Here is a 21,439-nt window from a genome sequence, read left to right as displayed (position 1 = left end):
CCCCCGCAAAAGGCTTAGAAATTGATAGTACCAGGTACCTCTAGGAGTTGTGGTAAAGGTCTTTTTTATTTAAATTCTGTTTGCAATTTAGACCACGAAATCCCTCCCTAACTACACTACTAAGCAATTTCCTCTCCCCCACCTCAGGGAAAACTGGAGGTTATTTTAGATTTACCATGAAGTTAAGTAATCTGTAGCTTTAGGACCTAGCACTTGCATCGGCCCCCTCCATGAGTCTGAGAGGGGCCCAAGAAGTGTGTTCAGATGGTCATTTATTTGTTTTAATTTGCAAAGCTAAATTATTTTTTATTCTTTTTCTCAAAGCCCCCAAATCGCATGTTTCAGATCCCACAAATTGTAATTTGCTCCTGACTCTAGGATTATTATGTGGAGAAGGTAAAACAGGATCTCTATTGAGAGGGAAGTGAGCCTTGTTGAACTGGGGTTCTATATTGAAAACAGAGGGATTTACCAAAGGTTTATGTACAGTGAAAATTTGTATACTTAAAGTTCACAGTCCCAGAAAGTCTTCCAACTTGAATGTTGGCAGCTATTTGTAACAATTCTATCCTCCAGGCAAGAGACTGAAAGATACTTTTCTTAGAAATTTGACACCTAAAAGATGTAATGATACTGAATCTGGGGTCCCCAAAGAAAGGGCCCAGTGAAATCACCTTACCATGTAGTGCACCATAGCAGGGCCTCCCTTCCTTGCCTCTCCTACACATGGATCTCTAAAGTGCTTGCTTCCTTCCTTCCTTCCTTCCTTCCTTCCTTTCTTTTTTCTTTCTTTCTTTCTTTCTTTCTTTCTTTCTTTCTTTCTTTCTTTCTTTTTCTTTCTTTCTTTCTTTCTTTTCTTTCCTTCTTTCTCTTTCTTTCTTTCTTTCTTTCTTTCTTTCTTTCTTTCTTCTTTCTTCTTTTTTTAAAGATTTATTTATTTATTTGAGATAGAGAGTGCACACAAGCGGGGTGGTGGGGGAGAGAGAAGCAGACTCCCCACTGAGCAGGGTGCCCGATGTGGGGCTCGTTCCAGGACCCTGAGATCATGACCTGAGCCAAAGGCAGATGCTTAACTGACTGAGCCACCCAGGCACCCGTAAAGTGTTATAATCTTAAGTTTAAATATATACACCAAAGCCAACGTCTTGTGGAAAAACCAAAAGAATAAATGGAAATAAATGGAAAAAACACCTAAAGCAGTAGGAAAATTTAACAAAATAGCAGTATATGAAATTAACACTAAAAACCTATAGTCTTCACCAAAGAAGACATACAGATGGCAATTAAACAACTAAGTTGTCCTTCGATAGGTGAATGGATAATTGTGGTACATCTAGACGTTGAAATGAGCTATCAAGTCATGAAAAGATATGGAGGAAACATAAATGCCTATTACTAAGTTAAAGATGCCAATCTGTAAAGACTACATACTGTATGATTCTGGAAAAGGCAAAATTAGAGATAGTAAAAAGACCTGTGGGTAGCTCAGTCGGTTAAGCTTCCGACTCTTGATTTTGGCTCAGATCACCACGTCAGGGTCTTGAGATTGAGCCCTGAGTCAGCCTCCATGCTCAGCAGGGAGTCTACTTGGGATTCTCTTTCTCTCTCTCTCTCCCTCTGGCCCTCGCCACTGCACTTGCTAGGGGCTGGGGCTGGGGGAAGGGATGAATAGGTAGAATACATAATGATGGTTACAAGTCATTATATATTTGTGGAATCCATAGAATGTAAATCAAGAGTAAACCCTAAGGTAGACTGTGAACTTTGGATGAGTATGATGTGTCAATGAAGACATATCAATTGTAACATATGTTCTATTCTAATGGGGGATGTTAATGACGAAGGAGGCTATGCATGTGGGGGCAGGTGGCCTATGGGAAATCCCTACCTTTTGCTCAATTTCGCTATGAAAACTGCTCTAAAAAAAATAAAGTCCTCAAAAAATCTATAGGCTTGGGGCACCTGNATAGTCTTGGGGCACCTGTGTGGCTCAGTTGGTTAATAAGCGTCTGCCTTTGGCTCAGGTCATGATCTCAGGGTCTTGGGATCAAGCCCCACATTGGGCTCCCTGCTCAGCCAGGGAGTCTGCTTCTCCCTCTCTCCACTCATGAATCTTTCTCTCCCTGTCTCTCTCAAATAAATAAATAAAATCTTTTAAAAAAATCTATTGTCTTTATTTATACAAACAAAAATGAATTCAAAGATATAATTTATAATAATATAATAATAATATGTACTTAGAATAATTTTAAATACCTAGGCATACACCTAAAATATGTAAGGAAACATATTAAACATAAATAAGAAATACATACAAATATATATATTTGAAAACATGTAAGTTAAAACATACAGAAGGAAAGCTATGTTTTAATTAACACTATGTACTTGGATAGAAACAGTGGGAGACAATTCTCCATGGGTCTCTCATGCTTCTGCATAGCTGACAGAGGCACTGACTGTCTTTGCTTCACACTATCTTTTTAAAAAAATGTTTATTATTAAGATACAATTTACATGCCATAAAATTCACCGTTACAGTATACAATTCAGTGGTTTTAAGTATANTTAAAGATTTTATTTATTTATTTGAGAGATAGAGACAGCCAGTGAGAGAGGGAACACAAGCAGGGGGAGTGGGAGAGGAAGAAGCAGGCTCATAGCCGAGGAGCCTGATGTGGGGCTCGATCCCACAACGCTGGGATCACGCCCTGAGCCGAAGGCAGATGCTTAACCGCTGTGCCACCCAGGCGCCCCCACACTATCTTTTTAAAAAAATGTTTATTATTAAGATACAATTTACATGCCAATAAAATTCACCGTTACAGTATACAATTCAGTGGTTTTAAGTATATTCACTAAAATGTGCAACCAACACCACAATCTAATTCCAGGACATTTTTATTACCCTGAAAAGAAACTTTGTACCTATTGGCAATCTGTCTGCATTTTCTCTCCCTGCCAGGCCCAGGTAACCACTAATCTACTTTTTGTCTTTAGGGATTTGCCTATTCCAGACATTTCAGATAAATGGAATGACACAGCATGTGTCTTTGAGTCTGACTTCCTTCATTCAGCATAATGTTTTCAGGGCTCACCCATGTTTGTAGCATGTATCACTGTTTCATTTCTTTTTATTGCCAAATATATACAACATTTTGATTATTCATTTATCCCTTGATAGACATTTGGGTTGCATCTACTTTTTGACTATTGTGAAAAATGCTGCTACAAACTCAAGAAATATCTGTATGTGGTTGGGGACATGAGAGACTAAATGGAACAGAGGACAGCCAAGGCAGCAGAGCCAAGCTCAGGCTCATTTGATATGTTACTTGTGATGAGTTGCAGGAGAATTGTCCAATCAGAAAAGACACTTTGCTTTCCCGAAGTTAAATTTTTATATCCTTCATGGATTGTTCCTGGGATTTGCCAATGCCTCATTTCCCATTATGAGTTTTAACTTTAGACACTGATCAAAATTACTAAAATAGAATTCTATTGACTTTTTCTGTATTTGTGAGGGGCCTGGCAGTATGCTGTCTAGTGAAAGAAGGCAACACTATATTATTAGTCATAATTTCAGTTATGTTTTTAAATTCTTCCTGCCAAAATCTTACTCTATAATTTGAATCTAGTATCATATGGGCCAGTCGTTTCAACCTGATACGCATATAAGACTTATCCCATGGAGTTTTATATAAATAAATATAGATGTCCAGAACCTATCCAGACATACCAAATCCTGTCACTTAATATTCTTAGTATATTTTTGGTATTCTATGTATATTATTTCTCAGGATTACATGTTATAGTTCAATATTTTTTTTTCCTTTTCAAAATTATGATCATCTATTTTTTATGGATCAGGTGAAACATTCACTGACCTCTTTTTTTTAAAGATGTTATTTATTTATTACAGAGAGAAAGAGAGAGAGAGTGCACAATAGAGACAGCACAAGAGGGATGGAGGGGCAGAGGGAGAGGGAGAAGCAGGCTCCCTGCTGTGCAGGACTGGATCCCAGGACCCCAGGATCATGACCTGAGCCAAAGGCAGATGCTTAACCAACTGAGCCACCCAGGTGCTCCTCACTCAACTCTTTGAAAATAGGCTTAGTCATTGTCCCTTACAGACATTTTGTCAATTTTTTTGGAAATGGCTTTATTTGGTTTACATGCCATAGAAACAGCCGATTTCTTTGTCAGTTACATTCATCTTATTATGAACTCTTATTAGACCTTCCAAATTTGAAAATTATTAGTAATAAATTAGTCATAGCCATTTTAAGTCTCTCTCATCTATGGACAGTTTTGTTTTATTCTTATGCTTGCCTGAAGCAATCTAAAATCAGCTACAGGTCTGAGTGTGTGTATTTAACAAAGAAGAATCAGTTCAGATCCCAGGGGAAAAGGAACGTGCCAGCTACTTCAAACTATTGACACTTCAAAGAACAGGCTCTTGGGTACAGGCTTTTCATGATATCACATAGCCAACTTTCAGAGGATACTGGGGGCTGGAGTCAGGATTCTAGAACACTTTAATTGAGAAGCAGATGGCTTCACAACACTGCCATCTTAAGATCTAGTGAAAAAGAATTTCTTAGATAGTACTGAAGGAAATTTTTATTGTGGTTATTTGTTCAAAACATTGTTGATACTGTCTTTTTTTTAAAGTACTTTTTTGGGGCAGTACATACAGATCCTCCTTTTATTTATTAAAAAATATTTTATTTATTTGTCAGACAGAGAGACAGCATGAGCAGGGGGAGGGGGAGCAGCAGGCAGAAGGAGAAGCAGGCTCCCCACTGAGCAAGGAGCCTGATGTGGAACTCGATTCCAGGACCCTGGGATCATGACCTGAGCCAAAGGCAGACACTTACCCAACCGAGCCACCCAGGCATTCCATTGATATTGTCTTAATGTTCTATTTCCTAGATATCTAAAGAAGCCCTTATTTTTCCTTCTTAAGCTAACTGTAGTCCACAGCAATTAAATAAACTTTTTGTAATCTGAAAACATTTTAAAAAAGATATCAGCTTCTCACTGACTAGCCCCAGCCCCAGCCCCAACAGACACTCGTAATGATAGACTTACTTTGCAAGGTACTATAGTTATTTGCATGGTTTCAGTGAGAATCTGTCCCTCTTTTTGCTAGGATATAATTGGAAAAATCATTAATAGAAGCAAGGTTGTTCCTACAATGTCATATTTAAGAATGGTACTCATTTAATGGGATATTATAGGCTGCTTTTCAGGAATTAAAATGATCTTACTTATGCACCCACTGCCTACTGAGTCCTTTCTGGAAAGCTGTCCTTTGCCTGCCTTACGGAATCTCTGCTATAGACTGAAGTTTGTGTCCCTCAAAATTTATATGTTGAAACCTAATCCCTAACATGCTGGTATTTGGAGTTGGAGACTTGGGGAGGTGATTAGGTCATGAGGACAGAATCTATATGAATGGGATTAATGCCCATATAAAAGAGGTCCCAGAAAGTTCCCTCATCCTTTCTGCCATCCAAGTATGCAGTGAAAAGGCAATTGTCTATGAAGCAGGCCTTCACCAGACATGGAATCTGCCTTGATCTTGGACTTCGCAGCCTCCAGAATTGTAATACATTATTGCTGTTTATAAGCCACCTAGTCTATGGTATTTTTGTACAGTAGCCTGGAGGGACCAAGACAGTTCCAGACTTACAAGTGGTAAGAAATTTGGTTCCTGGTAGACCAGAAGCATTAGGATATTTTGCATACTTCAAGAATGAGGGATTTTCCCAAATTAATAAATACTATTTATTGAAATGCTGTTCAGAGAGTCTCTTGGGTTTGGTTTCCTTGTCTTGGAAGAGTAAATAGCAATGCATGAAATTCTTGTCTATAGATATGCAAATAAATTCTTTCTGGTAGAAGGAGAATAGGGACCCTTCCATGCCAAAAATTAAGTTTTTTGTCCCTCTATAAAATCATTTCAATATTTTTGGTCTACAGATATTTCTGTTCTTTGACTTTTCCTTTTAACCAGCTGTGACATTTTCCTGGTTCTCTCATTAAGAGTAAGTTAAATAGGGGTGCTTGGCTGGCTCAGTTGGAAGAGCATGCAACTCTTGATCTCATGGTCATGAGTTTGAGCCCCTCACTGGATGTAGAGATTATCTAAATAAATGAACTAAAAACAAAATAAATTAAATAGAATTTTTGACACATGTTCATTTTATATCTATATCAGAGCCATGATTTTAACCATCTCTGAAAATCATCCTTTAATATGACTTATTCTCATATTAGCCTGCTTTAAAACACTTTTCACATGCCTAGCACTGTTTTGTTTCAGTTACACTATTTGCTCCTCACAACAGTGTACTATAAAGCAGGTACTATTAATAGCTTGTCTCTCTCCACACCTTTGTTAGCAGATATCTATAAACAGAGTTTATAGATAAATGAACTAGGATTAAAATCTAGGCCGTTTGGTTCCAACATCCACACTCTTAACCATTACTGCATACCATAAACAGAGAACACTTTCATGACTAATTTTGAGTCTCAGTTACAGAGATTTTTCAAGATAAATCTATAAATATGTTTCTAATTTTCATTTGGCTTCCCTTGGAGTTTGAAAATTAGGAAAAATGTGCTAGTGTTCATAACACCAATATTTCCAGTGATATTGAAAAATGTGGGAGAGTCATAATTACAAATTTGGAATTCTTGCACCATCCCTCCTCACCAATAAACATCTTATAAGTTTAATTTTGTGTGATCACGGCTCTAGACCATGTTAAAAACAAGACAACAGTTTGAAAATGGAGTCACATATGCTAAGTCCCATGTCACCAAACTGAGACTTAACCTAATTACAGTTTTGGTTTTCCCAGAAATGTTATCTTAAACCAGTCAATCAGGAATCGCCTGATCAGTGCTAGTTAGGTAATTTCCCTGAGAGACCACTGCCATCCACTAAAGAAAAGTAATTTTGGAATAACGAATCTGTTTTTTTGCCTAGTATAACTTCTGTGTTCCCACACCCTTCTGGTTATAAAAGCTCCTCAAAGCTCCTTTCTATCTGCTAGATTGGATGCTGCTTTACTGGAATTGATTTTTGCTCACATAAACTCTTCAAAAGTTTAATATGCCTCACTTTATCTTTTAACAGCCACAATTAGAATAAGTCTGGGTCCTCAAGTTAGAAAGTCATGTTCTATTGACTTTGGATAACTCCACCTCACTTCACCATTTCCAGCTTCCACTACAATTTCTTGACTGATTACTCTATAATAGTTGATAATGAGAAAGATTCTATATTATCAAGGAAAGATTAAATTATATTCAAGAAATTTCTTAGAAAAACGGCAAGTATATAATACAATTTACAACTATTTACACCCCAAATGGTCAAAGTAGGTTTTGAAGCTTAAAGATCATCCAGTTATCCAGAAAATTGCCAGCCAGAATGCTTTTATTTCCCAAGGTGTCCAGTTAGCTGAACTTTTATTGCATCTGTTAGCCGCTTTCCCTGCACTGCATGAAAGTCCATTCACCATTATTAAATAAAGTCCTGCTGGAGCATGCTATGCTGCATAAAGCTTCTTTAAAACCATGTGACTCAGGGGTGCCTGCGTGGCTCAGTCAGTTAAGTGGCTGCCTTTGGCTCGGGCCCTGATCTCAGGGTCCTGGGATCCAGTCCCACATGGGGCTCCCTCCTCAGTGGGAAGTCTGCTTCTCCCTCTGCCCCTCACCCCTGCTTATGTTCTCTCTCTCAAATAAATAAAATCTTTAAAAAGAAAAAGAAAACCATATGAATCAGCTCAACCTATATTCATTTCTGCAGTTGTTCTGCATGTGACTGCCTATCTCTATCTCTCTTAGGTAATCCCAGGACTCACCAAAAGTGAATTACAAGTCTGCCATTAACTCTAAAGTTTAAGTGAGACGATCCCAGACCTAACCTTCAACTTAAAACCAAAATAAAGCAAAACGATAAACAACAAAAAACAATCCACATGTATTTGGGTGGTAGGGAAAAAAAAGTAGATTGATATTTTAATTTCTTTATATAGAAGAGAGAGAAATAACAATTCTTAGCCTTGACTGAACATCTGAATCATGTAGGAGTTTTTAAAAATATGAATGCCTGGGATGCACATAAACCAATTAAGCAGTATATTTGGGGATCTGTAATTTTAAAAGCCTGGTTATCTCAGTGCTTAAAAGTTTCATTGGTTAATGTGATGCTTGGAGGATGGGTTAAGAACTGTCGGTAGAAATATTATTATATTTATATTTTGAATGTTGACTAAGGTAACTTTAAGTAATATATTTGTTAACCCATATTATTTCCCCCATCCTTTCCAAGATAATCAGGGTCTTTTGGACTGGAGTAATCAACATATTTTAAATAAAAATAATCCAATTGTAACAAATGACAAGTTGGTCAATCGCTCTTCTTCCTTTTTTCTTTCCCCCTTAAAGATTGATTGATTGGTGATTGATTTTAAAGAGAGAGAGAAGAGGAAGACTGCACAAATGGGGCAGGTGGTGCGGGGCCAGAGGGAGAGGGAGGAGAGAAGCAGACTCCCCACTGAGCGCAGAGCCTGACCTCACCACCCTGAGATCCTGACCTGAGCCGAAATCAAGAGTCAGACGCTTAACCCACTGAGCCACCCAGGTGCCCCACTCCTCTTTTGTATTTAGACTGTAGTCCAAACCAGTTCTCCAACTGCGCTTCATAACTGTTAGTGGCAGTCACTTTGGCTGGTTTAGAGGATGAAGAGCCGCCTATGTTTGATGGAAGGGCAGCTGATGAATTCAACTATAACAGCCAGCCCCCTTCTGGTGATACAATCTCTCAAAATCCTTTTTTTTTTTTTTAAATTCTTATCTGCCACCAGCCTCTTTGTCTTACTACCACAGTTCTTTTTAAACTTTATTTCTTGCTGTCATCCAACCATCACAGACAGGATAGTCTCAAAACTTGGAATTTCACTTAAGAGCCTTTTCTGACAAGCAAGGGAGTTGGATTTCTTGGTTTTTAATTACAGTAAATACAGTGAATACAGTTAAGCAGTATTATTCTAGATTCCATCAAGTCACAATATGTGGCTATTTAGGTGCCTGTATAGCTTATGTTGAATAATTCTATATGTTATGTTAAATGTATGTTATTTGATGGGAACTAAGAGTTTTTGTGGGAGCTAAAACCTGCAACTTCTCCAACTCACTCCTAATATTCCAGGACCGTTCACTCAATTTTATCATGGCTTCGTTTTCTCCAGCAGACAAAGTACCATGTGAAGACTGATCTAAGGTTCCAAATCACCAAAATAAAAAGCCTGTTCACAGAACCACCTATGTAATTTGTGGGGTCTCCTGTTCAGAAATTATGAAGAATTGCAAGATGGCAATGGCAGAGCATTAAACCAAGCATAGAGCTCTTCAAAATGTGGGCCCTCTACATACATGTGTGTGGTGCAGGTGAATGTAGACACACACATACACACACAATTTTAAGTATCAAATTGGGTTTTCAAGAAAAAATCTCAAATATATACGCTTTTATACAAACACACACACACACACACACACACACACACACACACACACAAAGCTATTCTCTTAAAAATCTTGCCCCCTCTTAAAACTTGTGCTGTTACTTCTAGGAAGATGATTGCACTTGTATCTCTATTGTATTCACTCAACAAATATTTATTGCTTGCAAGAATTCTGCTGTAAGCATTTAAAATGAATACAATGACTGCAGGCCCCAAAGCCATCTTGTACCATAGACGGAACTTGGGAACTGAAAAACACATGGTGGAGCAACAAGACAGAAGGATCCTGGGTTACTGACACTGTGGGGCCATCATGCCATCTCTGGGTTGTCTTGTCAGGCGTTTATGTGTTTATGTTATTTAAGCCCCTGGTGGTTTGCATTTTTCTATTACTTTTACTGAATCTAATCCTAACAAATAACACAGACATCTCAAATTCAACATATCCAAAAATGAACTCCGGATTTTTTTCTCTCAAACCTCAATAATTGCATCTATGTCCTTCCAGTTGCACAGGCTGAAATTTTTTGAAAAGTGGTCCTTATCTTTGGATTAATGAAGGTTCAAGGGATCAAGGAGTCTATAAACTTGAATGGGAAAAATTACATCTATCATACCACTAATGTATAACTGAAATAATCAGTGTTATTACAGGCAATAAACCACAACAGTGTTAGTAGTATCTGTGACTTTGTCACCAACAAAAATCACAGATATTTTTATATTACGTTATAGTTGTTGCAGAGATCTCAAAGTATCTTTAATATATACCATTGCTCTGAATTATAGGAACAATTTTGAAGAAGCACATATATTTATCACCAATATTTTATTATTTTGATAATGATGATTCAATATAATTTATTTCCTTTGTAATCTTACGTATTTTACTTCAGATACTTCTTTTAAAAAAGATTTTATTTATTTATTTGGCAGAGAGAGAGATAGCCAGAGAGAGAGGGAACACAAGCAGGGGGAGTGGGAGAGGAAGAAGCAGGTTCCCAGTGGAGAGCCTGATGTGGGGCTCGAGACCAGGACTCTGGGATCACGCCCTGAGCTGAAGGCAGATGTTTAATGATTGAGCCACCCAGGCGTCCCTACTTCAGATACTTAAAACAGTGTTCTGGGGCGGCAGGTCATAAGCTTCATTGGAGACCTAAAGGGGCCCTGACATAGAAAGGATAAAAGTCTTTTCCTTCTGGTCAACCTTGACTTCTCAATTTATCTCATATCCATGTGGCAGAGGGTGCTAGTCAGCACCAGTATCCATTCTTCCTATTTTTCTTAGTAACAGAACAGCAGCATTTTGGGGGGGGGGCAGTAATAATGTTCTCACCTGAAAGACTACATTTCCCATACATTCCTTGTAGGGAAGTGTGGCCTTGTGACTAAATTCTAGCTAAAAAGTTGTAAGTCAAAATGTTGTGTAGGACTTCTGGAAAGGTTGCTTTAAAGGTTTAGCTTAGCTGAGTAAAAGACACTTTTGGCTTCTCCTCCTTCCTCTTTTTTCCGGTTATGAAAAAGGACCTAATGAATGGACTTCTTGGTCATCTATGCCCTTGAAAAAGAAAACTATAGTGTAACAATGGTAAGCAGAAAATGAGAAGGAACTTGAGTTTCTGATAACTGTAGAGAGATACCATATCATCATTGGATGCCTTACTTCTGGAATGATTTTACATTAAAAAATAAACACTTTTCCTAACTGATAACATCCCATTTATGACATGTCCTATTAGTTCTGCCTTCAAAACTCTAATTCAAATTCACATTTGAGTATTTCTCGCTATCTCTACCACTATTACCCTGGACCCAGCTCCTATCAAATGTCACCTGAATTACTGCAATAACCAAATTCTAACTGGTCTCTCATCTCCTCCTTTGGCTCCCCACAGTGTATTCTCAACAAGGATCCCAACTGACCTTTTAAAATTCATAAGGTGGATCATACCACTCCTCTGCCCAAAACCTTCAACAGTTTTTTCCCCTCATCCCAAATAAAAGTTAAATCCTAATGATGGCCTACACAGTTTTATAAGATTTTACTAATCTACCCACTTACCTCTCTAATCTCTTTTACCACTCTACGCCAGTTCACTCAGTTCCTGTCTCTTTACTCCCTTGTTGTTCTTTGGATATGACAAACATGTTCAAGGTTGGTGCTCAGTAATGCATCAAATGAAACTGAGGAAGCCAACAGAAGGGTATTTCAGGCCAATCTTTGTGTAGGCTAGAATTATTCAATGTGGTAAGCCTAATTATTCCAAATTATTGGATTCTTATGTGTACTGTTGATATTAATAACTAATCTTGAGCACTACCATTAGAATAATTTCCCTAAAACACTGGTTTCGCTAGTACTTTCCAGCTCAACATCATTTTATGGATAATTAAAACTAATATCCAGTGAAGCTTGCTACTAGAGGTAGAGAAGCTTAAGAGTTTTTTTGTTCTTATTGCTGTACTGTATGTTCATAGCAAAATAATATAATGAAATTTGATTACGTATAACATAATCGTCCACATAGTTGGTATAGTTAGATATAATTATAAAGCTACTTGCTAGTAAAAGACTTGAAAAAATGTTTATAAAGAAACTGTTTTAGGGGTACCCAGGCGGCTCAGTTGTAAGAGTATGTGACTCTGGATCTTGGGGTCATGAGTTCTAGCCCCAGATGAAGTATAGAGATTACTTAAATAAATAAAACTTAGAAAAAAAAAAACTATTTTGTGCTTATATATGCATCCTTCATCATTTATTTTAATCCTTATTTATTTAATACTTACACGATACCTCATACTAAACTAAATACTGTGAGAATAAACAAATGAATACAGAAATAAAAAATATCAGAAATGTGTCCTATATTATTAAATCAGATAGTTATTATGGTAAGCTATTGTAAAAAAAATGAGATACAATGAGGAAAAGAAAAAAAAGTAACTGAATCATTGATCAAGGAATCAAGGAGAACACATTTATATTGAGGTGATTTGTTTCCATTGAGCTACATAGGCTATTTAAAGCTTTTAAGAATGCCTGACTATTAAGTAGACAATAAAATGGACTAATTTTTAAATAATGAAATGATGTTTCTTGTGGCTAAAACTGTAAAAATCACAATCTTGAAATGTAGGGCTAGCAGTTACCAAAAGTTTGATATTTTTAATAGAAATGCATGTATGTTGAGAGAATTACATAGCACATGCCAAGGAAAACTCATTTTGAGGTTCTATTTCATTTCTTTTTAGCAACATTTTAATTTAACCTTCAGAGTTGTAGATAAAAAGCACTGGGGAATCTGCTGTAAGAATCACCATGGAGACCATATTGTATTCTCAGGTCACATTAACAAGGTCTCTCTAATCTGCCAAGGATGCGTTTCTTGCATCAGGTGGTGCCACAACTAGTAGACAGAGATCATGAATTGTGTGCTTGTGAGTAACAAATACACACTCAAATTAACATCAGTAAAGAGAGGTTTATATAAAGGAGAAAACCGGCCATTTCAAAAATCCAACTTTTCCTTTCATCTGGCCTCTGTTTCTGTGCTTCTGGGTTTACTTGTGGCATTTTTGCTCCCCCATAAATTACCTTGTGCTTAGCTTTGATTTGCTGTCCTTTGTAGGTCTTGCCCTGACCTTTCAGTTAAGTATTTAACATCTTCTCACTCATTGGCTCAGTATCTGTCCTCAAAAGTCCTAAGAAAAAGAATCTGATTGCTTCAGTTTAGGTCCGGTGTCTCCAGCTGGACCAATAGGTTGTGGTGGTGGTGGAGACTAGCCTAGGTCCTCACAAAGGCTGTGGCCAGTTAAAATACACATTATTCACAGTTTTGTGACACCCTTAGGGGATAAAGGAGTAAAGCAGGCTATGGTGATAACATATCCCCAGTTCCATTCTGGAATCTGTTAAAAATTCATTCACTTTCCCTTCCCCACTGATTTTAAGGAATTAAGACAGTGTATATACACACACACACACACACGGAATGTCTGAGTTACCAAAAATGTTGACAAAAAATTAGTGTTGTTATATTGATCCTTCCACTTGCCTCGTTATCTGAATGACAACTCAATCAGCAAACATTTGTAGATTCTGTTCAGTGAACTCAGCACTGCAGCACTGGGGCCAGAAGAAGTGATATAACTGATCTTTGATGCTCAAGTTTTTCCTAAGTTATGAAAAGTCCAAAGCCCCAAAAGGAACCCATTTCCATCGTCTCCCAGTTGGCTCACAAGTATGCAGTGTACACATATTTATTGTTTACCTGCTCACCACTGCATCTCAATTCTTGGCCACTACTTCGCCAATCACATTCTTACTTCTCAGAACTTGCCTCTTAAACAGACTTCAAATGGGAGAGAGATTCTAGGAAATTCTCTCAGGGAAAGTTTTTGGGGGGAGGAAGAAAAAACACATCATGTTTATTCATGTATTTACGTATGTATGTATTTACTTACATATTTGTTGGTCAAGTGGTCAGCATCTAAAAAAAATCAGAAGAATCCATATAACAATTACTGAACTCAAATAGTGGTCTATCTCTTTAGATGGTGCACGAGCTTCCCAATCTGTCGAAGTTCTCTTACTGCTGGCTGTTACATCTCCCCCGCTTTACTCATTTTTATCTGCCTTGCCCTTATAGACATTTGTGTTTACAAACCTTGATCTTTTTTACTTAGTTCATGAGATGTACTGTATTCTTTTACTTTTTTCCGAATCTAATCTCTGGAGGAATTGGGACACATTCCCACATTTGAGAATATTTTGTGGTACCACATCACACTTAAAATAGTAAACCAAGTCAGAGATAAGTCTCTTCTATTCTCCTTTAATTTAGGAACAATTCTTTGCTATCTTCCTCTGACATCTACTTCGAGAATTAAGGAAACCCATTGTCTGCTAATGGGTTTATTCCAAATCTTAATGACAGTGTTCCTGATTTAATCATTGGTCCTTATAACCATTTGTGCAGGAGATCTAGTGGGGGGAAAAAAAAGCCTCCTTGTGGTTTGCCCTAAAATTGCAGCACATAGAATATTATGGCTCTTTCTTTAATTGCATTGTTCATCCCACAACATAACTATTTTTAAAAACGGTAATTTTAGGAAAAATTGCTGATTACTTGGAAAGGAACAAAAGAGATTACTGAGTTTTGCAGATCTTCTGAAGATTATCTGATTATATAAAGTTCACCTTCTACCAAGGAGGCTATTTTACATTTCAATATAGTAGAAATTAACTTATACAAAACTAATAGTAATGCAAATAATTCTTCTAAATAGCAATGCAAATAAATTCATTTTGTCTTGTAGATATAAAATTTATTTCTTCTTGTAGAAAAGATTACCACGGGTGTTAAAGTTTATTGCCCCATAGCTTATTAGCCACTTTCTTTCTCCCTATCTTTCTAAAATAAATAAATAAATCTTTAAAAAAATCTTTCGCATATGTTGATTTTATATTTACATGGAGTAAAAAGTATTTGTTTCTTTTTGAACATTACACCTTAGCAGTTAAATATCTGACATTTTGAATATATTTCAATAGTTCCAAATAAAAAAAGAAACTCAGACAGGTTACTAAATATGTAAACTTAAATTACACAAAAATTAGTGGTAATAATCTTGAGGTAAAAGGATATTTTGAATATAGTGACTATAGTTTTTGCATGCAGTATGTAAAATCATGTGATAAAGGAATCTCCCCCAGAAGGTTTATCTGCCCTCACACCCTTCCTTCCACCCTTGGCTGTGTTTTTTAATCCACAAAGAGGAAAAGGATTTTAGAGGTGGTGAAAGGAGGTGAAAAAAGAAAAAAAAAAAAAAAAAAGTGGAAAGTAATGAAGACAGATTCGAGAGTTGCTGTTTCAGCAGTGCCTTTCTGTACCTGGTCTTCTTACAAGCCTAGAATCTTGAAAGTTCTTATGCTCCAAAGTGAAGCTGATCCTTTTCCACCTGTGACTCAGGGACTTCTCTGGATATTAGGGAAGGATGTTTATTTATTACAACCCAAACACAATAAAGTACTCTTTAACTGGACTGGGGTTTTCTCCTCTGTAGGTTTTTTCTTTAAAATTTAGGAACGGCAGTTTGGTAGCTTTAAAACATAGGATAGTGTTTTCTTCGAGAACCATTTGTCTAAGGGAATCACAAAGGAACAAAGATATTGCCATCTAGTGGTTTAATTGAAGAAATTCAGTAAAACAATTTTTCTCATAAAGCTTCCATTAATACTTTCTTTATGTGGCACTAAATAAAAAAGCATTTGTTTTTAGAAAGCAACTATTAATACATTTTTTCAAATTAAGGTTTCAGACTTGGCCACTCTTTTTTTTTCTTTTCTGGTTATATTCCCTATGTATTAAGCTCAATAGGATATGAATTAGAACAGACAAAGATGTCATAACTGGAGAAAATATATATAAAAGACAATGTTTCACTGAAGAAATTGTTAAACAGCCTAGACCAAATCATAAAATTAAGTGATCAAATTAATAGTTCCTATCAAATTTTTAAAAAGTACAATATAAAATAAATGGGTATATATTACACATGGTCTAAAGCAAGGGTCTTATACCAAAATGTCTTTGCTTTTATTAAATAGTTTCATTACAGCAAAACTAGCTCTGAAAAAATATCCCATTAAATAAAATATTTTATCATTGACTTTGATTATAAAATAAGAAATGTATTTCTATAAAACTCTCCAATCCAAAAAACATTGACATTTAAATTGTACTTATTGTACTTATCAATCCATCAGAACTTTATTTACAGTACAGATAAATGGAAAATCCAGAGATATTATCATCTATTTTCTGTATTGGTATATTTTTACAGTCCGTAAAACAGAATTGCTCTTCTGTATTATAAAACTATTTCATTTCGAATAACAGCATGAGAGACTATAGTTCACAAAAACATTCTGACTCCATCTGGCTGTCACAGGGATTCTCCCAGGTTCCCCCTAGATTTTTCAGTTCATCATGTACCTAGGTATCATCAAAAACGAACTTTAAAAGATTCCACTTTTAAAGCATTTTTACACTCTGGGGACCATAATGGCTTATGCTGAATTTAGCAGAGTAGAGCTCCTTTCTCATCATTGGTCAAGAGAAGGACATGAGGGAATCCATCCCAGCCTGGGACAAATAAAATAAAGGATGTGTTTTCATGGCAGCTTCTGGGGTAGATATAAACATCCAGAGGGGAGACAGTAAACTAGACTGAGGGACAGATAGACTCAGTTTGTAAGCCTCTTATAAAATGATAAATCTTCTATTCTGAAAATGGTTCCATGGCTATGATCTCCATGCCACCCCTGGGCAGTGTACGAGAGGCGAGGAGAAGGAAGGTGTATTACTGTGCATACTCATCCTCATCCTAAAGCACCCTCTCCCCCAGTTGTCAAGGGTTCATATTACTACAGATACTGCTATGGTTGGTATGGAAAACAAGAATAGATTCAAAGTTTAGAGTAAGCTTTGATTCTGTCATCTAGTAAGAAGGCTGTCCTCAGGCAGAGCATCATGTGGGCACACATGAGCCAAACTGTATGATCACACTCGGAACTCCTTGGCTGACTTTGATAAATATGACACCTATCTTTATATCTACCAAGAACGAAAGAAGAAAAGTAGACACTGTTATGTTCCTTTTAGGTACATAAACTTCAAGAGCTATTTGTAAAGTGTGCTGGTAAATTCTTCCAAAACAGACCACAGTATTTCTTTAGAGGAAATAACACCTAAGTGTCTACCAGTTTGTAGAAATGTCAACCTTTCCTCTATTTATAGAATACGTAGATCTATACAATTGGGGTTCAGTCATCTCTATTTTTAACAAGCTCTCCAGGTCTTTCTGGTATATTTAAGTTTGAGAACTATTCTTCCAGACTTCATTAACAAAACCAGTAAGACTAAATACTTTTCATGGAAAAGGTTTAATGGCCATGAAAGGTGAAAAAGTGGAACAACAGGTCAGATTTAATAGTCACTTAGCTGAAGGACTGGCAGATCACCAAGGAGATTTCCAATTTCCAATACAATTGGCACAAGGAAAAATTTTTAAAGCAGTCTTATTAAGATAGGTGACAACCTAAAATCTCTGTGAAAGGGTAGTAATACTCAAAACTTCAACACTTGTATTAATTAATTCAAGAGTTACTTATTGAGGGACGCCTGGGTGGCTCAGTTGGTTAAGTGTCTGGTTCAGCTCAGGTCATGATCCCAGGGTCCTGGAATTGAGTCCCGTGTTTGGCTCCTTGATCAGCAGGGAGCCTGCTTCTCCCTCTGCCTGCCTCTCTCTCTCTCTCTGACAGATAAATAAATAAAACCTTAAAAAAATAAGAGTTACTTATTGAATACCAACTACATGCTAGGTGCTGTGTTAGGCACTAAAATTACAGAGAAAAAAGTTTCCCCTTAGGAAGCTCTTAATATAATACAATGATTTTTAGACTTCAGTGGGAACATTAATTATCTACGGTACTTGTTAAGAATGCAGATGGTCAGCATCTGATTATGAAGAACGCTAGTCTAATTTGTAAGACAGAAAGTAAACTGACATTTATAATGCAAGTGGTATGCTTTTTGTTTTTAGAGAGAAAGAAAGTGTGTGTGTGTTTGGCGGGGGGAGGGGCAGAGGGAGAGAGAATCTTAAGCAAGCTCCACACCCAGCTCAGACTCCAGGGCTCGATGCAGGGCTCCATCTCATGACCCTGAGATAATGACCTGAGCAGAAATCAAGAGTTGGACGCTTAGCTGACTGAGCCACCCAGGCATTATACAAGTGGTAAGTTTTAAGAGATATATAGATACGTTATTTGATCACTGATGTAAACCAACAGTGAAAGGTAAATACCCTTGAATTACTGAATGAAAACTAGCAGTTTTCTAGATAATGAAAGGTAGGGAACAGCATGGAAAATGGCATTGAACAGTGAGAAAGTGTGGTATATATGAGGCACTGAAGAAGGTTTCTTTTATCTGGAATTTAGAAGTTGAAAGTGAGACACAAGGGATATGGGAATGGAAAAGTAAACAGGGCTAGACCACGAAGAATCTTTGATTTTAATTTTACCCAGAAATAAATGGTGAATCACTGAAATATTTGAAGTAGTGAAGTAAGGGATGATTGCATCAGAGTTGGGTTTTAGAAAAAGCATTTTCAGAATACTTAATGAAAGGGGTGAGTGGGAGTCAGGGTGAAACAAGAAAGTAAGACTGGCGGGAAGGCCAGTTAGGAGACCGCTATGATAATTCAAGCAAGAAATGTGAAATGCCTGCTTTCAGGTAGTGTTGCTGGGATGGAGAAGAGAGAAGGAAAAGATTATTAAAGTAATTAAATTGATGAGATAGGAAGAAAAGGTGAGGGATGGGAGGAAGAGGGTAATGTGAAAGATGAATCCAGGTTTCTGGTATGATTCTACCCATCTCATCTCCCTGATAATACTGTTTCCTCTTTTTAATTGGGAAGACTTTTCTTTTGCTACTATGACAAACCCATTATCTCACTATAGAAGATGCTGCTAATGGGATGCTCATAATCCCTCAGCGTCCTCCAGAAATCACCTAGAGCCAGAGGTAGCCTGTCAAGCTCTTTTAGACAACATTGAGACTATTATTTTCAGATTCCAATCTTCATTATTATAAAGGCTGAGCTTGAGACTTGCTTGCCAGAACATGTCTCCTCTCCCTTACTGAGCATAGTCATGTATAATTCAGAAGTTGGGCAGATCACTCTTGAATGAGATCAAGTGTAATGATGTAAGGGCAGAAAGCGGTATGATAGATCTTTTTTTTTTTTCTGAAGATTTTATTTGGGGGGCATCTGTGGGGCTCAGTCGGTTGAGCATCCAACTCTTGATTTCAGCTCAGGTCATGATCTCAGGGTCATGGGATTGAGCCCTAAATCGGGCTCTGTGTTCAGCAGGGAACCTCCTTGAAATTCTCTCCCTTTGCCCCTCCCCCTGCTAACACACACACTCTCTTTCTCAAACAAATACATCTTAAAGAAAAAAAAAAGAAAGAAAAAAGAAAACAAAAAAGAAAAAGATTTGGGGTGCCTGGGTGGTTCGGTCTGTTAAGGGTCTCCCCTGTCCCACTCTTTCGGCCCCTCCCCCCACCTGCACTCTCTTTCTCTTTCTCTAAAATAAAAAAGTGAATCTTAAAAAAAAGATTTTATTTTTAAGTAATCTCTATACACAATGTAGGGCTCAAACTTACAATGCAAGACCAAAAGTCATCAACTCCACCCATTGAGCCAGCTGGGTGCTCCTAGATCAACTACTCTTAACCCTTTGCTCTACTTGTCAGGTTCCCTGAGCACTTTAGTGGGTTTAATTCCTGGCTGAGAATATGAAGTGTGAGTGGGTGATGAAAGGAAAAGGTCAACTGCCATTTGAGGTTATTAAAAATAATATATCCAGAGCTCAGCTGCAGCTCATATTTTCCTCTCCTTCCCTATAATGTAAATAACCCACGTTGAAGGGAAACATGAAGGAAGAACATTGGAAATCAGAAGATCTAGTCTCAATTCCTTCACCAATTAGCTATGTGCCATTAAGCAAATCCCCCAACTTCTGAAAGCCTTGGTTGTTGTGTATGAGAAGAAGGGTTTAAGTAATTTGATCTGCAAGTTCCTTTCTAGTTTTAGCTTTCCTGTGATTCTACCTAACTCTGAGTTAGAGTTTCTTAGATGAAGGAGTGTAAGCTTCACATATACTAGTCTGCTTTCCCACTCCTTGCACATATTTTGTACTTTCCTCAGTTCATGCTCTTTTCCTTTGATGTTTTTCCCATCTGGAATGATTTTTCTTCTCTTATAAAATTTTGACCCAACTTTTAAAAAATTCCTTGTCTTAGTGACTACAGAAATAATTGTGCCTTCCTCTGAATTCCTGAGCATTTATTATCACACCACTCATTCATATGGCACTTAGCACTTACAGCACAAGAAAACTCTGCACGAGACATTACAATAGGCAAAGAATATAGTATTAATTGCCACAGAAGTGGTTTGGACCGTAGTTCTCAACATGTGGTGGACAAATTACATCAAGTTCTATGAATCTATGCCTTTCTCTCTCACTGATCAGAACCACACTGGTGTGTCATAACACACCAGGTTGAATATAATTAGTATATAAATGAACTCAAATACTTACATAGGCCATAATTCACAAAATGAAGCAGTCATTTGCAATAAAATAACGAGTGAAGAGGACTCTGGTAAAAAGGAGAGCTCAAGTCCTACAGAAAGGGGGCAGCAATGCCTTGGTTGTGAAGGGGTGCAGCAACTGTGATGCTAACTGTTGACTTCTTTAAGGAAACCAGAAATAAAAAGTTTTTGTTCTTTTTTTATGGTTTTTAAATCTTAGTAACAAAATTAAACATTTAAGTATACCTCCTATAGGTCTTATATTTAGTTGGTAGGAAGTCTCTGGTCTCTGGTCATCTCTTTCTCAGCCCACCGCAGACTGGCTTTTTTCAGTGAGATTACTCTCCCAAAAGGTTCCCATTACCAGCTTAGTGACCCAAGACGAGTAACTTAACTTGCTCCAGAACGAGTTTTTTGCCTTTGATACTTACCTCATAGAATGTATGAACAGTAAGTGAGAAAGCACCTATAAGACATAGCACACAGAAATAGGCACAAAGCATTCCATGCTTGTTTGTTCCTACTCTGCTCGAACCACGCTGCAATCCGGCTTCCTCCATTGACGTGGTACAGCTTTAAACACCTGTGTGCCGTCTTGCCCTCTGCCAACACACACTCTTCTCTCCTCACTCTCTAACTCCTTTTTTTTTTTTTTTAAGATTTTATTTATTTATTCAACAGAGATAGAGACAGCCAGCGAGAGCGAACACAAGCAGGGGGAGTGG

At 37.3% G+C, this 21,439-nt stretch overlaps 1 protein-coding gene across 4 annotated transcripts in view; it reads right to left on the bottom strand.

Annotated features, from left to right (window-relative positions):
• The window catches only part of POLR3G (RNA polymerase III subunit G), a 100,023-nt gene that overhangs the window by 59,793 nt on the left and 18,791 nt on the right, over nucleotides 1-21,439 (bottom strand). For 3 of the 4 annotated variants that reach the window (XM_019806498.2, XM_019806509.2, XM_034656483.1), the window contains one exon: nucleotides 14,013-14,038. The exons of the other annotated variant lie outside the window; for it this stretch is intronic. The gene's annotated coding sequence lies outside the window, so the exon portion shown is untranslated. The remainder of the gene's footprint in view (nucleotides 1-14,012; nucleotides 14,039-21,439) is intronic. 4 annotated transcript variants of the gene reach the window in all.

The sequence above is a fragment of the Ailuropoda melanoleuca genome, chromosome 3, assembly GCF_002007445.2.
Source record: "Ailuropoda melanoleuca isolate Jingjing chromosome 3, ASM200744v2, whole genome shotgun sequence".
NCBI classification, from domain to species: Eukaryota; Metazoa; Chordata; class Mammalia; order Carnivora; family Ursidae; genus Ailuropoda; species Ailuropoda melanoleuca.
Note: the sequence above shows the minus strand (reverse complement) of the source record. Positions and strands in the feature narration are given on the sequence as shown.